At 36.7% G+C, this 13,921-nt stretch overlaps 1 long non-coding RNA gene across 1 annotated transcript; it reads right to left on the bottom strand.

Moving 5' to 3' along the window:
• Nucleotides 1-266: 266 nt before the first annotated feature.
• Nucleotides 267-9,696, bottom strand: LOC131688593 (uncharacterized). Its single transcript, XR_009305257.1, has 4 exons — nucleotides 9,290-9,696; nucleotides 9,033-9,180; nucleotides 8,786-8,970; nucleotides 267-907 (listed from the first exon to the last, which is right to left on the bottom strand). It is a non-coding gene; the product is annotated as an uncharacterized LOC131688593 (long non-coding RNA).
• Nucleotides 9,697-13,921: the final 4,225 nt, after the last annotated feature.

Genomic DNA, 13,921 nt, shown 5'->3' with positions numbered 1-13,921 from the left:
ATATTGAAAATATGCAAAATTTTAATGAGCATTGAAAATTGTAGCATCTAGAATTCTATGAGTAGTTTGGTTGTTGTCGATCTTAAAAGAAAACTATTTTAGAATATTTTTTTGTTTTTTTTTTTTGATGTGTTATGCAATTGAGAAAATTTTTCAAAATTAGTCCTTCCAAAATTGGGACTGAAACGGTTAGAGCAGCCGGTGCAGTCGTACTGATTGATATTTCTCTACGTGATGAATAAATTATGAAACGCTGCTTCTACGTGTTTGAGTATCACATGTTTCTTTTATTTCATTCGTATCACTTTACCTTGGTACAACTTTCCGTCGTAATACTAATGCGATCGTATTCAACATGATGCGTAAAGTGTGCACCATAAATCACAATAGGTAGTAAGTCTTAAGCGTAAACATACGATAAATAATCTAAAAATGGACATCGGAGATATCTAATGGATTGCTTATTACACCACCGCTATTGTCGCAGCAGTTGACTCGTTAATTTGTTCGTTTAGCCGCATTTACATTGACACGATAGAGGTTACTATAGTCTAGTTACTTGCGATCATGGTAGTCTATTGTTGCTGTATGTGATTATTGTCATTGGTTTACAACAATGTTAAATACCTGAGAGATTCTCTTATACATTTATAATTGAATATTTGATGTACTTCTAACAGCAAAGCTCATCCAGCCATATCCTAATTATGCTAAAAATTAAATTTACATGGAAGGAATCATATGAATACTAATAGATTGTATTGATCCAAAAGTATCACAAAACCTCAAATAGCTCTAATCCAATTTTCTCTTTCGGCAGTCTGTTGTGGTTCATGCAACATTACTCAAATTTTCACAAGTGTTGAACAGTCAATTGATGTGTTAGATCTTTTCTTGCTTTCCCAATCTGAAACAATAAATTGCGCATTATTTATAATATATATATATATATATATATATATATATATATATATATATATATATATATATATATATATATATATATATATATATATATATATATATATATATATATATATATATATATATATATATATATATATATATATATATATATATATATATATATATATATATATATATATATATATATATATATATATATATATATATATATATATATATATATATATATATATATATATATATATATATATATATATATATATATATATATATATATATATATATATATATATATATAGTCAGGAGCGGATCCAGAAAAAAATTTCGGGAGGGGTCCGAAATTTTGATTTTGAAATGAACATTGTCAAATACGTTATGCGTCAAAACTAGGATTCGTCGCGGTTGCGGTAATTACGCCTTATTTACCGCACCTGCACCGCAAAATCTGCGGTGCGGTGAGACACTTTTTCCCGCAGATGCGGTGCAGGAAAGTGCTTTTACCGCGCGGTTTTACCGCAACCGCACAGCAAAAAAAATGATAAGGTGATAATTTTGATTATTCTAAATTGATAAACAAACTGCTATAACGAAAGAAAATCTAGCTGTGTCCGAAATATTTTGACGCTATTATTTTTACGACATATTTTGGACTAGTTATTTCATACTTCTAAGTAAAACTTCACAAACTAACCATTTAAAATACATAAAATGCAAGATCCAAATAGAGACAAAATTATTAGATCATTTAAAAACAATAAATTTGTGCTCTTAAATCCAATTTAAAAGTGTATCGCTTCTCCCGATTTCTGTTGGAAATCGTGGAATTATGAATCGTTTTCGATATCAGTTTTTCAACTGTGAATTTTGACTAATTTAAAGGAATTAGAGATAAAGTAATTATGCTGGGACTTAAACACAACCCAAAGAATATAATTATCTTCATCATACCAAACGAATTTGGAGTAATTGGCAGTAAAGGATACAAATGTATGAATAGTTCAAAATAAGGAGGGGTCCAAATTAGGATGATTATTCAATCATTCGTTCATCAACATCGTAGAAATATCTTCTTTGATTGCTGTGTAAATTCAGTCAATTTTATTGAACTCTTTCTCAAAAAGTATGCTACATAACTTTTTTCGCGTACTTCCATTCAAATTTACTATAATTTTCTACCAAATTAAGTCCTAATATTTTTCAGTTAAGAATATTTTGTAGCTTTTTTGAAGCTTGTTTCGCAAATACCACATAGTTTGACTCCCGTTCACTTCAATTGAAGTGTTTGCTATTGGCTCTTTGGGAAAATATTAGAGGAAAATACATTAAATGCTAGAACTTTCGAACTTGCCTTTAGAAAATTACACTTCATACATTTTTAAAGGGAGCAATCTTAGTTTTTGAATGAGAATACATCTGTTTCTTGAAAAATGCGGAAGTTAGAGTTTGTCCGTAAAATCCCCTATTTTTAAAAATCATTTCTGTTGTATGCTACAAATCATACATTTCTTGCAGTTTTTCTAATGTTCAATAATTCCGTACCGGTTGAGACCGGACTCCTGATTAGATGTAATGTAAAGAGCATGTTTTTGCGTCAAATATAGCGTTGTTCTTATTGATGAAATACAATATGTTTTTATTTCACTGTATTGGAATATATGCGCTACTATATAGAGGTACTGGTATTACGACTTTAATTTTTTTTGTGAAATTCCTTTAAGAATGAAAGGTGGTTTTTACTACGTAAATGCGAAAATCATCCATTTCATTTTTATATGTCAAAAACATTGAAAATACGAAAATTTAAAGAAAAAAATATGCAACTTCATTTCATATTTCCTTTTTTATTCCATTTTTTTCAATTAACTGAAGGGTTGCTAAAATAAAAGTTTTCCTGTTACTGCAGTAGAACGTTTTAGAATGTATAATATATTTTAAGGCAAACATTACGGAATTTTATTAATAGAAAATGGAAAAGTTGATTTTTTTCATAAACATTACATTCTGAGGAGTCCCTTAAAGTTAAATTTCGTGTGAATAAGAATAGCATTTTATTATATAATTTTTCAACACTATTTTTAAAAATATAAAAATTTTACCGCATTACCGCGCGGTGCGGTGCGGTAATTAAAGTGCGGTTGCGGTAAGCGGTGCGGTTTTATTATTTTTTTGCGGTTGCGGTGCGGACAATCTGTTTACCGCCCACATCCGCACCGCGACGAACCCTAGTCAAAACCTGATTTAATGTAAATCAATTTTTGGTGGTCAAATTTGATTTGAACTGATTTTAAGTTTGAAACTAATATAAAATTGAAACTTCAAAATTTCTCTACAAGTTGAAAATTTTCGGAGGAGGTCCGGACCCCCAGGACCACTGTATATAGTAATTAAAAAATGGGAATGAATACAAATATTAAGAATGAATGTTTTGAAAAATATGATTGTATGGTAATACAGCTTGTTTACATGGTACGTTGAAAATTTTTGCGTGACGCCTTTGTACGTGACATTCACGGGCGCTCTGTCGGGCTGTTTCCGCTCTTTAACAAACGAGCACGAATGATTAGTTGTGGCTATTATACTAGGAAATATGCAGCAGTTCACGAATGCATGAATAATATTTTATGATGGAATCATGAATCAGTTCACGTTTCGATGAATATTACTTCATGATTTGTGAATTATTTCCCAAGCACGAATGGTGAGTTGTCACTAATTTACTAGGTATCATGGATCAGTTTACGATTACAAGAATATTTTGGGATTTTGTAAACTATTTCACGAGCACAAATTGTGAGTCGTGACTAAATTTCCAGGCATCATGACTTAGTTCACGTTAACATGAATAATATTTTATGATTTTGTGAACTATTTCGGGAGCACGGGTATTGATTCGTCACTAATATATTAGGAAACATGACCTAGTTCACGATGATCGAAAGAATTCATGAATAGTATTCCAAATTTCAAGAGAAAATATGGTTCGATTTTGTGAACTAATTCACAACCACGAAAACTAGATGTAATAAATCAGTTCACGTCGTATAGTCAGACTCATAACAATGTTCTATGAATCTGTGAATAAAATCACGAATCAACCTTAGGTTTTATGAAAAATGTTGTGACAGAAGATTGATTTGGTAATGACATGGTGAAAACCGTGACAGATGTTCACATGACACACATAACAAAAACAAATATCTGCACTAATAAAAGCGTTATATGGGCGTTACAGAAGGAAAATTGAATATAATTATAAAACACATGATTTTTTGTTCATGGTCCTGTTTTCGTAACGTAAATTGTTCCAGAATTCATTGCACTTTATTCACGATTTTGGGGACAATTTTTTCCGTGTTTACATCTACACTCGGTGACATAAGTTAGTAACCATGAACAATTACCAACATCCCTTCTTTCAAAGATCTTACTTAAGAAATGTAGATTATAATTTTGAAATTAAATGTTTGACGACTGGTTACGAAACACTCACAGATATTTACGGCTTCCTCAGTCTCTTATGTACATAAGTAAACGATATATTTATAGATTATCCGACGTTTCGGCCGATTTGATTACCTTTTTCAAGGGAAAACTTGAAAATTTATTCATGTCATTGTACTGCCGTTATACGTATAATTGTGCCATGTATATAGGGGATTCCATAGAACATGGGACAAATATCCCAAGTAGCACGCTTTGTTACTGTTTAGTATTTGTAACTCTCTTGGTAACAGCTATGTTATGGAAAAAGCGCACTTTGTTTGTATGTTGTGCAACATGTCCCTAAATGCAGCAAAATAATGAAAACAATAGCTGTGCCATTTGTCGAGCATTGGGTAGTTGGACAGTTCTGTTTTAGGGTGGAATGGCAAACAAAGAGACGTTTGCAACTTGTTAGACTGTTTGTGCAAGTTAGCAAAGTTTCTGATTAGTTTCACAACTGTTATTGATGTTTGCATACTTAACACTATTGGCCTGCTCTATTATTACATAGTTATACAATCAGTTTAAAAACCCGTAGAAATTCTTTTCAAATATATCCAACAATAAAAAATATTGTGTAGCAGATGTGCAACATTTAAAACTTTCAACAAGTTGCAATTGCTACTTGGGATGCGTATGACGGCAGTCTAAGTAAATGGAAAACAGAAAGCCACAAAAAAATTAATATTGGACATTGTGAACAACGACGACAAGAGGTTTAGCAGTTCTGCACAAATTTTTCTAATAGGAAATATCGTGATTAAACTCATAATTTTCAACGAAACTAAAAACTAAAATAAATCAAATTGAGATAGAATTGTTCGAAGAATCCGCAGAACAATGGTAGAATTTTGAATGTAGCATTAGTTACATAGGAACCCCGACCGAAAATATATTCCAAACAAATATAAATGGAAGGAAACGTTTTATTCTACGAATTTCAAGACACCTAATCATAGACGCTCATCTCCGACGTATTGCGCTTGCAAATAGCGGTATCTGCGCTTGTGACACCGGTGTTCTGCCAGATATCAACTATTGGATTCCATTCGGGCCTGAGGAAGACCGCCCAATATCCTGGTTCGAGATGTACTGGCAACCCGCGATCTCCTATATATGTCTCTTGTATACACATTCCTAAAATCCATATACAGATTTAACTGCCTATATTATTTTCCTTATCATTCTCAGAAGTGCCCTCTTCCGCCTGTACCGTACACCAACGATTGTTTGATGCGATTTCAAGCTGACACGAAACATCTCTGTCGACTGAGCCATCAAACACGGGACCCATAGCACCAACATTACAAGCGCAACGCAGTGCGTGGCCGCTCCGCATCTGAGCCATACTACGAAATCGCCCAGAGGAACTACTGTCGGCTCGAGGAAGACATCCCGGCGTCCCAACGCATGATGCTTTCTGATGAAGAACGTATGAGTGTGCAATCCTTACCATTGATCTACCGCTGCCGGAAACTGAAAGTTAACATCTTTCTACACCCTGTCAGCTTTGTCCACTCTCTCTCCTGTATCTGATACTCAGTGTAGGAATACCCCCCTCCCTCAAGAATATCTTCCCAAAACTTATCTGCTCCCTGTCTTTTCTAGTTTTAGTTGATCAATACATACTCTCATTAAGAAATGCGCCCAGCAGTACTACTACTCATAAAAACAGTCCTAATTAACCTCTAATCTTAATAAATTGAATCACTCTCTCTAGTTATTCCTAGATTTAACATGGTTGTACAATGTTCCGCTTAGTTAATAATTGTTACTATGTTTTAATTGCCGCAAGGTTCTACTGTATCGATTTTGTTGGTTATTTTCGGCAAATTTGAGACTAAGAGAAACGAAAGCAATGAAATTGAAAGACGGATAGGTATTCTAGAGCGAATCAGTCATAAACTTAGAACGGAAAACTAGGGCTAGACAGGCACATATGGACAGGATCGAAAAAAAATGTGAGGAATTCTTTGCCTTCTGCTAAGTACGAGATGGGCGTTGCACCCAAGTCTACCGCATGGTCTATGGTAGGACATAATTATAATAATTATACAAAAGCACACTAAATGGCCCTCCCCCGCTTCCTAATCTTTTGAATATTTTATTATCATTGTATATATACAAGTTGGCTGTAAAATTTCTATAGTTTCATCATGTAAAAAATAATATGTGAAAATGTGTTCCCCTAGTTTTAAGAAATTCAAAATACAAATCAAAGAAAAAACTGGCACCTTTAAACTAACGCAAACGTACCTTATCAAATAAACGAATTGAATAAAAAAGACACCCAATTCCCAACGCGAAACTGGCGAAATGGTGTCTTCGCAGAATTTCATTAACGGTACAAGTGTGTTCGGTAACTCCGCGCAGAATTCCGCGCGAAATTTCGTGTGAAATTTCATGCGAAAGTCCGTGTGAAATTCCGCACGAGATTCCGAGCGAAATTCCGTGTGATATTCCGCGCGAAATTCTTTAAGTAGTTCCGTGCAAAATTCCGTGCTAAATTCCATGCGAAATTCCGCGCAAAAATCCCCGAGAAATGCCATGTACCATAGAAAATTCCGCGCGAAACTCCGCGTAGAATTCAGCGCGAAATTCCGTGTAAAATTACGCGCGAAAACCCTTGTGAAATTCCATGTAAATTTCGTGCGAAATTCCGTGTCAAATTCCGCGCAAAATTCTGTGCGAAATTCCTTATGGAATTCCGCACGAAATTCTGTGCGCAATTTCAAATACCGACGGATTTTTAATGTACTTAACATAATTTATGGAAGAATTCAAAAATACTTCTACTGTACTTAATAAGGTGCATAATGTAATTAAAACCGTACAAGTACTTAAAGTATTTCAAGTACACAATGACTGTAATTAAAATATTTTAAATATTTAAAGTACGAATACGCTGTATTTAAAATCTTTTTTGTAATTAAATAACAATGAATTTGACACGTAATTTTTAAATATCGGTGGTACTTAATGCACTTTATGGTACTTAATGGCACTTATAGTAACTAATTAAGTACGCGTTTTTGTACTGCGTCGTATTGAAGATTTAGTGCTTGTTCCTCGGCATATGTACTTTTTTTTTGTTTTCAGCGAAAGGGTCTATTCGGAAAAAGTCCCATTCGGCGATATGTTTTTCGGCGACATATGCTTCGCCAAAACGAAATAGAACATAATAGTAATCGGCGAAATAATCGGCCGCCATTATGAAATAAGGAAAACAATTCGTAAATCTCCGGTGCCAATTTTAATACAATAATAAATAAATCAAATGGTCGGTGATAAGTCAGTCGCAAAACATTAAAAAATGAGATAATGATATAACTGGATAAAGAATTTCTTCAGCTACATTCGACTTTTGCTAGATTTGAAATAGGAATCAATAAGCAAGAATTATGGCAAAAATAAATTTCCAATTACTATGTAAAGGATGCTTCGATCCAAACTTTAAACTCATTTTTCCAGAAATCAATAAATTGTCACTTAGTCCGGTCTGACTTAACACCGACTTCAAATTTTGGATTTATATTTACTTACATTTTAGATACATATTTGAAGCGTTTCATAATAGGGGACAATTTTTTGACCAAAATTAATTAATTCCAAAAATCGCTCAAACTTTTCTATTTTAATCATACAATAAATTCTTTTTTTGTAACATGTGAGGTATTACGATTATGATTTATGATTTATAAGTGAGGTATTAAATACAAATTTACAATAGTATTCCAATTCATTTATATTCAATCGAAAATTATGGGCGAAACCCAAACCTGTGTCCCAACTGGAGATTTCCCCCTACATATTCAATTAAGTGTGTACCACTAGTTTTACAGGAATGCCAGCAAATGTGGAATACGGTTCTATTTACTAATTATGATTACTGTAGAAAAATAGAGTAATTTAAACGAAATCTAACGATAAACATCATTGTGGGCATCTTGTGTGCATCCATATGTTAAACTTATTATGGAGAGTGCGACACAGATTCATCAATTATTCTGCCCGTTTACATTCTATGGATTGCGCATACCTTGAATGAAACATCTTTCCGCATGATTTTTTGTATCAAAATTCTAATTACAATAGAGCTTAAAGACACTCAACACCCTATATTGCATCACGATTATCAACAAAAAGCAATTTTGCTTTGTATCCCCACATCATCCAGTGGAATAATTCAAGTTTGGTTTTTTACGGTCTTGCTAAGTCTAACAATTGCGCCACTAACTGACACTGTTAAAGATTTCACATGTTCCATTCAACAAGGCTGATCTTGAACGAAGTGTTCGATAGTTGTTTGATGAATTCGTTGGCACTTTACATTAAAAATAGGCAAAACGAAACACGCCTGTGTGTGCGTACATACCCGAAATGACCTTGCGGACAGACATATCACAACTAAAGAGCGGCGCCTAGGAGCACACGAACCAGCATCATGCAGTGCCGCTTAGTACGTCGCATCTCCTCCGTGTCTTCAAGTTGCATGCGTAGAGGGATCGTTAGAAAGCGCACTATTTGGATGATGTAGCAGAATGCGATCGTGAGTAAGAACTACAACAAGAATAAATAGATGACATGATTAACTGAAAACCTTTTGCCATGTATCTACTCACAAAACTTCTTCACCATGAAGTCCATCACTTCGAAATCACTGTTTGACATGACAATCGATCCATTTCCGGTTTGGCCTTGAGCCGGAAACAACTGAACTGCTGTTGCTCCACCAAACGCCATCGTTGCGACAAACGTCGCTGCCATTATCTAAAACGAGACGATGATAACCGAACAAAACACAACCGTTGTACATTAATACTGCAAACAAAGTACATCCATCGAACAAATTTTAATTAAACAATGCTGTGAACCACACCTTGAATGAGAGCATTATGATGAACAAACACTGAATACGGTTTACGATCAACCAGATCAGAACAAACACATAAATGTAGTTTCACGAGCCTGCTTTGCCTAGATCACTTTAAGTCGAAGGTTTGCTACCGATCAGGTCTAACGGTGGCGAGTATATGCCCTGATGCCAATCGCAGCGTGGCTTTGTTTGCTCTGAACCGAGATGCATTTTTTTAATTCCACCGCACCGATCAACAGCCGTGCCAAAATACTCGCAAACGCAAAAGCAGTGCGATTCGAAAGGCACACACCGAGTCAATCGCGGTAGCGCAGCGGGGACGCTTCGAACACAGGCGACCTTGAACCACGATCCAACAGCGAGCGCACATCGTAGCGCCTCATGCCTTCAACACACCGGTTTCCAAATAACCTTGGCAAAGAGAGGCTCCGCGAGTAGGCCGAGAGAAACCAAAATCAAATGCATTTTGCGAGTAGATAGAGCAGAGCGGAGTCAGGCAGCTAGGACAGCACGGTGTGTCTTGTAGTGCTCTCGTTTGAAAATATATCGTTAAATGTACGAGGTCAGCTGCGTGTAAGACGTCAAAACCCTACAGAAAAACTAGCCCTACATTTAACAAAACGTCGAATAAAGTGGATCAGCGTAGGACGTATGTTAAACAAACTTTTCTGCGGGGCAGTGCAAAGCTGATGCAAAAATAGAAATTAAATGAATTTTTTTCAATTTGATGCAAATTTGTTATACATTCTCAGAGTGATCTGCCCCTAGCCTACAACGCCTAGACTTAGTTCACATATTACAGTTATATAGCCACAGACGCCATATTTTTCCGCGTCTGTAAAAATAAGGTGGATTATTAGGATAGTCGTTATTATGCGACGTACAAAGAGTAATTTCCAAAAATATAATAAAGTAAACCATACCAAATAAATGAAAAAGAAATATTTCCCAATTACATATTTGTAAAAATAAAGATTTTTGCTTTTACGTGCAAGGTATGACAGGCAATAAAAAATATCGAATGATTTTACATTGAATATTTCACTGATTTGAATTGAAATTACTTTGTCTTTTGTGTTTTGTAAGAGCGCTTGCTGGCTGTGTGTGTTCCAGAAAATTTGCATGCGGTGGGCTTCAGGAAGACTAAATTGTGCAATTTTAATATCTGATAGAGTTCAGAGAGACTCAAATTCGAACAACGTGGAGATCTGACAGCTCAGTACTGATCCTAAACAACATCCGTTTCCACCTGGCCTGGGTTGCTGCACTGAACTCAAAGCGGAACCTGACGAAGTTGACAAGCACGTTTCGCCTAATGGCTGTTCGTGTCGCGAGCGCGTAAAGAACGATATCGTCGGAGGGGGTATGCGTCATAGCCGTTTTTTTATTTTTAATTATAGAGGTTTTAACGGGTTAGAGGAATCTCTTTTGAAAATTTCTCTAACTCTATGTGCGTGGTTGTGAATCGAACCCAGGTGAGCTGCATACAAGGCAATCGAGTTTCCAACGACGCTATGCCCGTTCCCCTTTGCCAAAGTGATTCTGCATCACTCTGACTGAGGACGTGGCATGCTGTGAAATACATGAAATGCAAGGAGATTGGTTAGAGCGGACTCATTGGCTAAGTAGCAGCAATAGTAGAACAACGCGGAGGAAGGAAGGTGGACCCACCAACTCATTCCTTTGCCCGGAGTGTATGAACGTGCAAGAGACGCCGGAACACGGTTTTCGAATGCCCTAGGTTCGAAGAAGTTCGAAGGGGTACGCCCGGCGTTATAGTTGACAATATCGTCGAAGAGATGGTCACTATGAGCATATATGTGATGCGGTCAACAGAGTAGTGACGAGTATACTCTCCGAGCTACAGAGTAAGTGTCGAAGGGACCAACAATACACCGCCGCCGGCTTGAAAAGCGCCGGAAACAACAAATCGGGTAGAGAAAAATTCCGCCGCAAGGAAACTCTCCGCCAGAGTAGACTAGATCCATCGCCGGGACTAGTTGAGTAGTACGCGACGTAGCACCGGGTTCGGATCGTCGGGGCATCAGTGAACTGGACGTGAGGCTGCACCGAAATCGCTGGAACGACTTCGACACCCTACCGGATAGCTCATGAGTAAACTAGATCCACCACCGGGGACTAGATCGGGTCAAAGCGGGGGACAAGAGCTCACGAAAGCATGCATCGGTATCGGAATAAACCCCCACCAAGAAATGTACAATAGGGTAAATTCTAATTAGTTGGGAGCTAATTGGCTCACGAAAGAGACATCGGTATCGAGAGAAATTCCACCGCCGGGAAAGTCTCAGTTGGAGTAGGGTAGTTTCACAGCCGGGTAATATCCGAGTAGCTGGGAGCTAAATGGTTCAACAAAGCGGGCATCGGTGTCGAGACAATTTCCTCCGCCGGGAAACTCTCAGTCGGAGTAGGGTGAGTTCACCGCAGGGGATTATCCGAGTAGATCATGATAAGGGTGGGAGCTGAATAATTTACGGAAAAAGTAGCTAAATGGCTCAAGAAATCAGCAGCCACGACGAAATAATTGAAGACGGAAAACGAGACGCGAAATTCTCGTGAGCAAGAGAAAGAGGTGCGAAGAACGAGCAGGAGGCCTCACGAGGGAGGGAAGAATGAAAAAAAGAGTAAGGAGTGTTTTAGTGGTTGGACACGAATGTAAGTCGTGAGTCCCATAAAGTGCCAATACACTACTTGCCAGTCTTTTAAAGCTTTCCAAAACTAAAACTAACTAATAAACTAATGGGTGAAATCGGTTAACTCTAACCCCTTCCCAAAGAGCTTAAATATACGTAATAGTGATTACATTAGTGATACATTAGTGATTACCTCTCGCGAAAAAAGTGTACCCAATGCTCTGTGAACCCAGTTGGACTGACATTGGTTGCACGATTACGGGGCTGCTATTTTGGCGATAGGCGAGAGCTACTAGGGTCATTCGAATGCTGATTAGTGACTTTTTCCTGGTATCACTTTCAAAATGGAAGTGGGCTGCTTAAAATTATGTCACATTATACAGGCTGGCGGGCTCAAGTATTCTATTCCACTAGAACATTACCAGCCTGGGATAAATACCTAAGTATGTTGCCGCATGTGAATAACTAGAAAAAATTCATAGTGATTAATGTAGCGTGTCACCTGTTACCTTGCTGATCTAACCGAAATTTAACTCAGAAAAGATCATTACTTTTTAAAGACGCTTTTTAAAATACTGCTTATTATCTTTCGCCGGAAAAAAAAAACGTGAACGATCAAACATCTAATATCACGTCAAGCATTCTTAGTCTTCGCCCTCGATTACCGGTACATTGCATACATTGGAAGTTCTGCTTGGGTCTGTTGTCCATCGGACAAAAATCATTCACAAAATCAGTGATACGTTTCTATTTCACATATTCTAGCGAAACGAAGCCAAATCCTGCATGGATCTGTACACATTACCATAAAGCTCAATTCGACAAATCTATAGAACCGGTTTCACACTAGCAACCGGATCTTGTGACATCATTTCGGACGGTAAACAATTCGAAGAGATCGAAGCATTTGTGCTGACCAGCATAGACGAAGGCTTGGTCCGAAATCCAATGACTGTGTGGTCGAGAAAAGGGTGCTTAAACTATTTGAGCAAACATAGCGCCCTACTGATGGGCATTCATTCATATCGTCTGGCTGAAGCGTCACAGCAAACCACACTATTTTTATGCTTATTTACCTAACACGCGTCTAAAGTACCTTTGATGAGGAGCTAAATGTGTTGAGTAACCATCGTTAGTAGCTTGGAATGTGAGTCTAAGTGACCATCATCCATCATCATTGCTAATGGTGATGGATTGTGTCGTGGATTTGTCATGTGATAATATATGCGTTTATTAATTTTATTGCAACCACCCGAGCAAATTCTCATGGGTTCAAATACCATACAATCCCATAAAAATACCATGAATATGGTCCACGTCATATATCAAAGCCGTACAATGGTCTTAAATATCCGTAAATACACCATACTATTATGCTATATTCCTCCCTAAGGAGGAAAAATTGGGCAATCACCAGTCGAAATGCACCCATATCTTTGACACCATAATATGCTTTGTATAAGGAATCTTCCGGACAATGGTGTTAGTGGTTTCATGAGTTGAACCCATTGCAAACATTTTCATTACACGATACAGTGGTAAATTTGGACCAGGAGCATAAGGGAATACCAAGTGCCGTGGTGATGAAGAGGCGAAGTCAAAACGCAAACACCTGGATTAATTATAGTTAGGTTTTGTGCCCTTCGTGTATTAAGACGGTTTTAAACCAATTTTCTCCTTATATATAGCATTTGCTAATATTTTGCGGCCTGGAGCCTTTCAAAAGAAATAATGTTTTCATAGGCATATGACACTGAAATTTATTCCTTTCCAGTACAAAGTATGTAGAATTAATTAATAGAATAAATATTAATCAACAGAATTTGTGTTGTTTTATTTTCAATTTTGAGATTTTCCTATATTTACCTAGACCCGACCCTTACCCGATTTTTTGTAAGTTCACCCGAACCCGATTTTTCAAAGAAGACAAAACGAGATGTCGACCCCTACACGGGCTAAACCAACTCCGTTCACGCATTTTTTT

This window comes from Topomyia yanbarensis, chromosome 3 (genome assembly GCF_030247195.1).
Source record: "Topomyia yanbarensis strain Yona2022 chromosome 3, ASM3024719v1, whole genome shotgun sequence".
Classification (NCBI taxonomy): domain Eukaryota; kingdom Metazoa; phylum Arthropoda; class Insecta; order Diptera; family Culicidae; genus Topomyia; species Topomyia yanbarensis.
The sequence above is the reverse complement of the archived record's forward strand: the minus strand, read 5'-3'. Positions and strand labels throughout refer to the sequence as shown.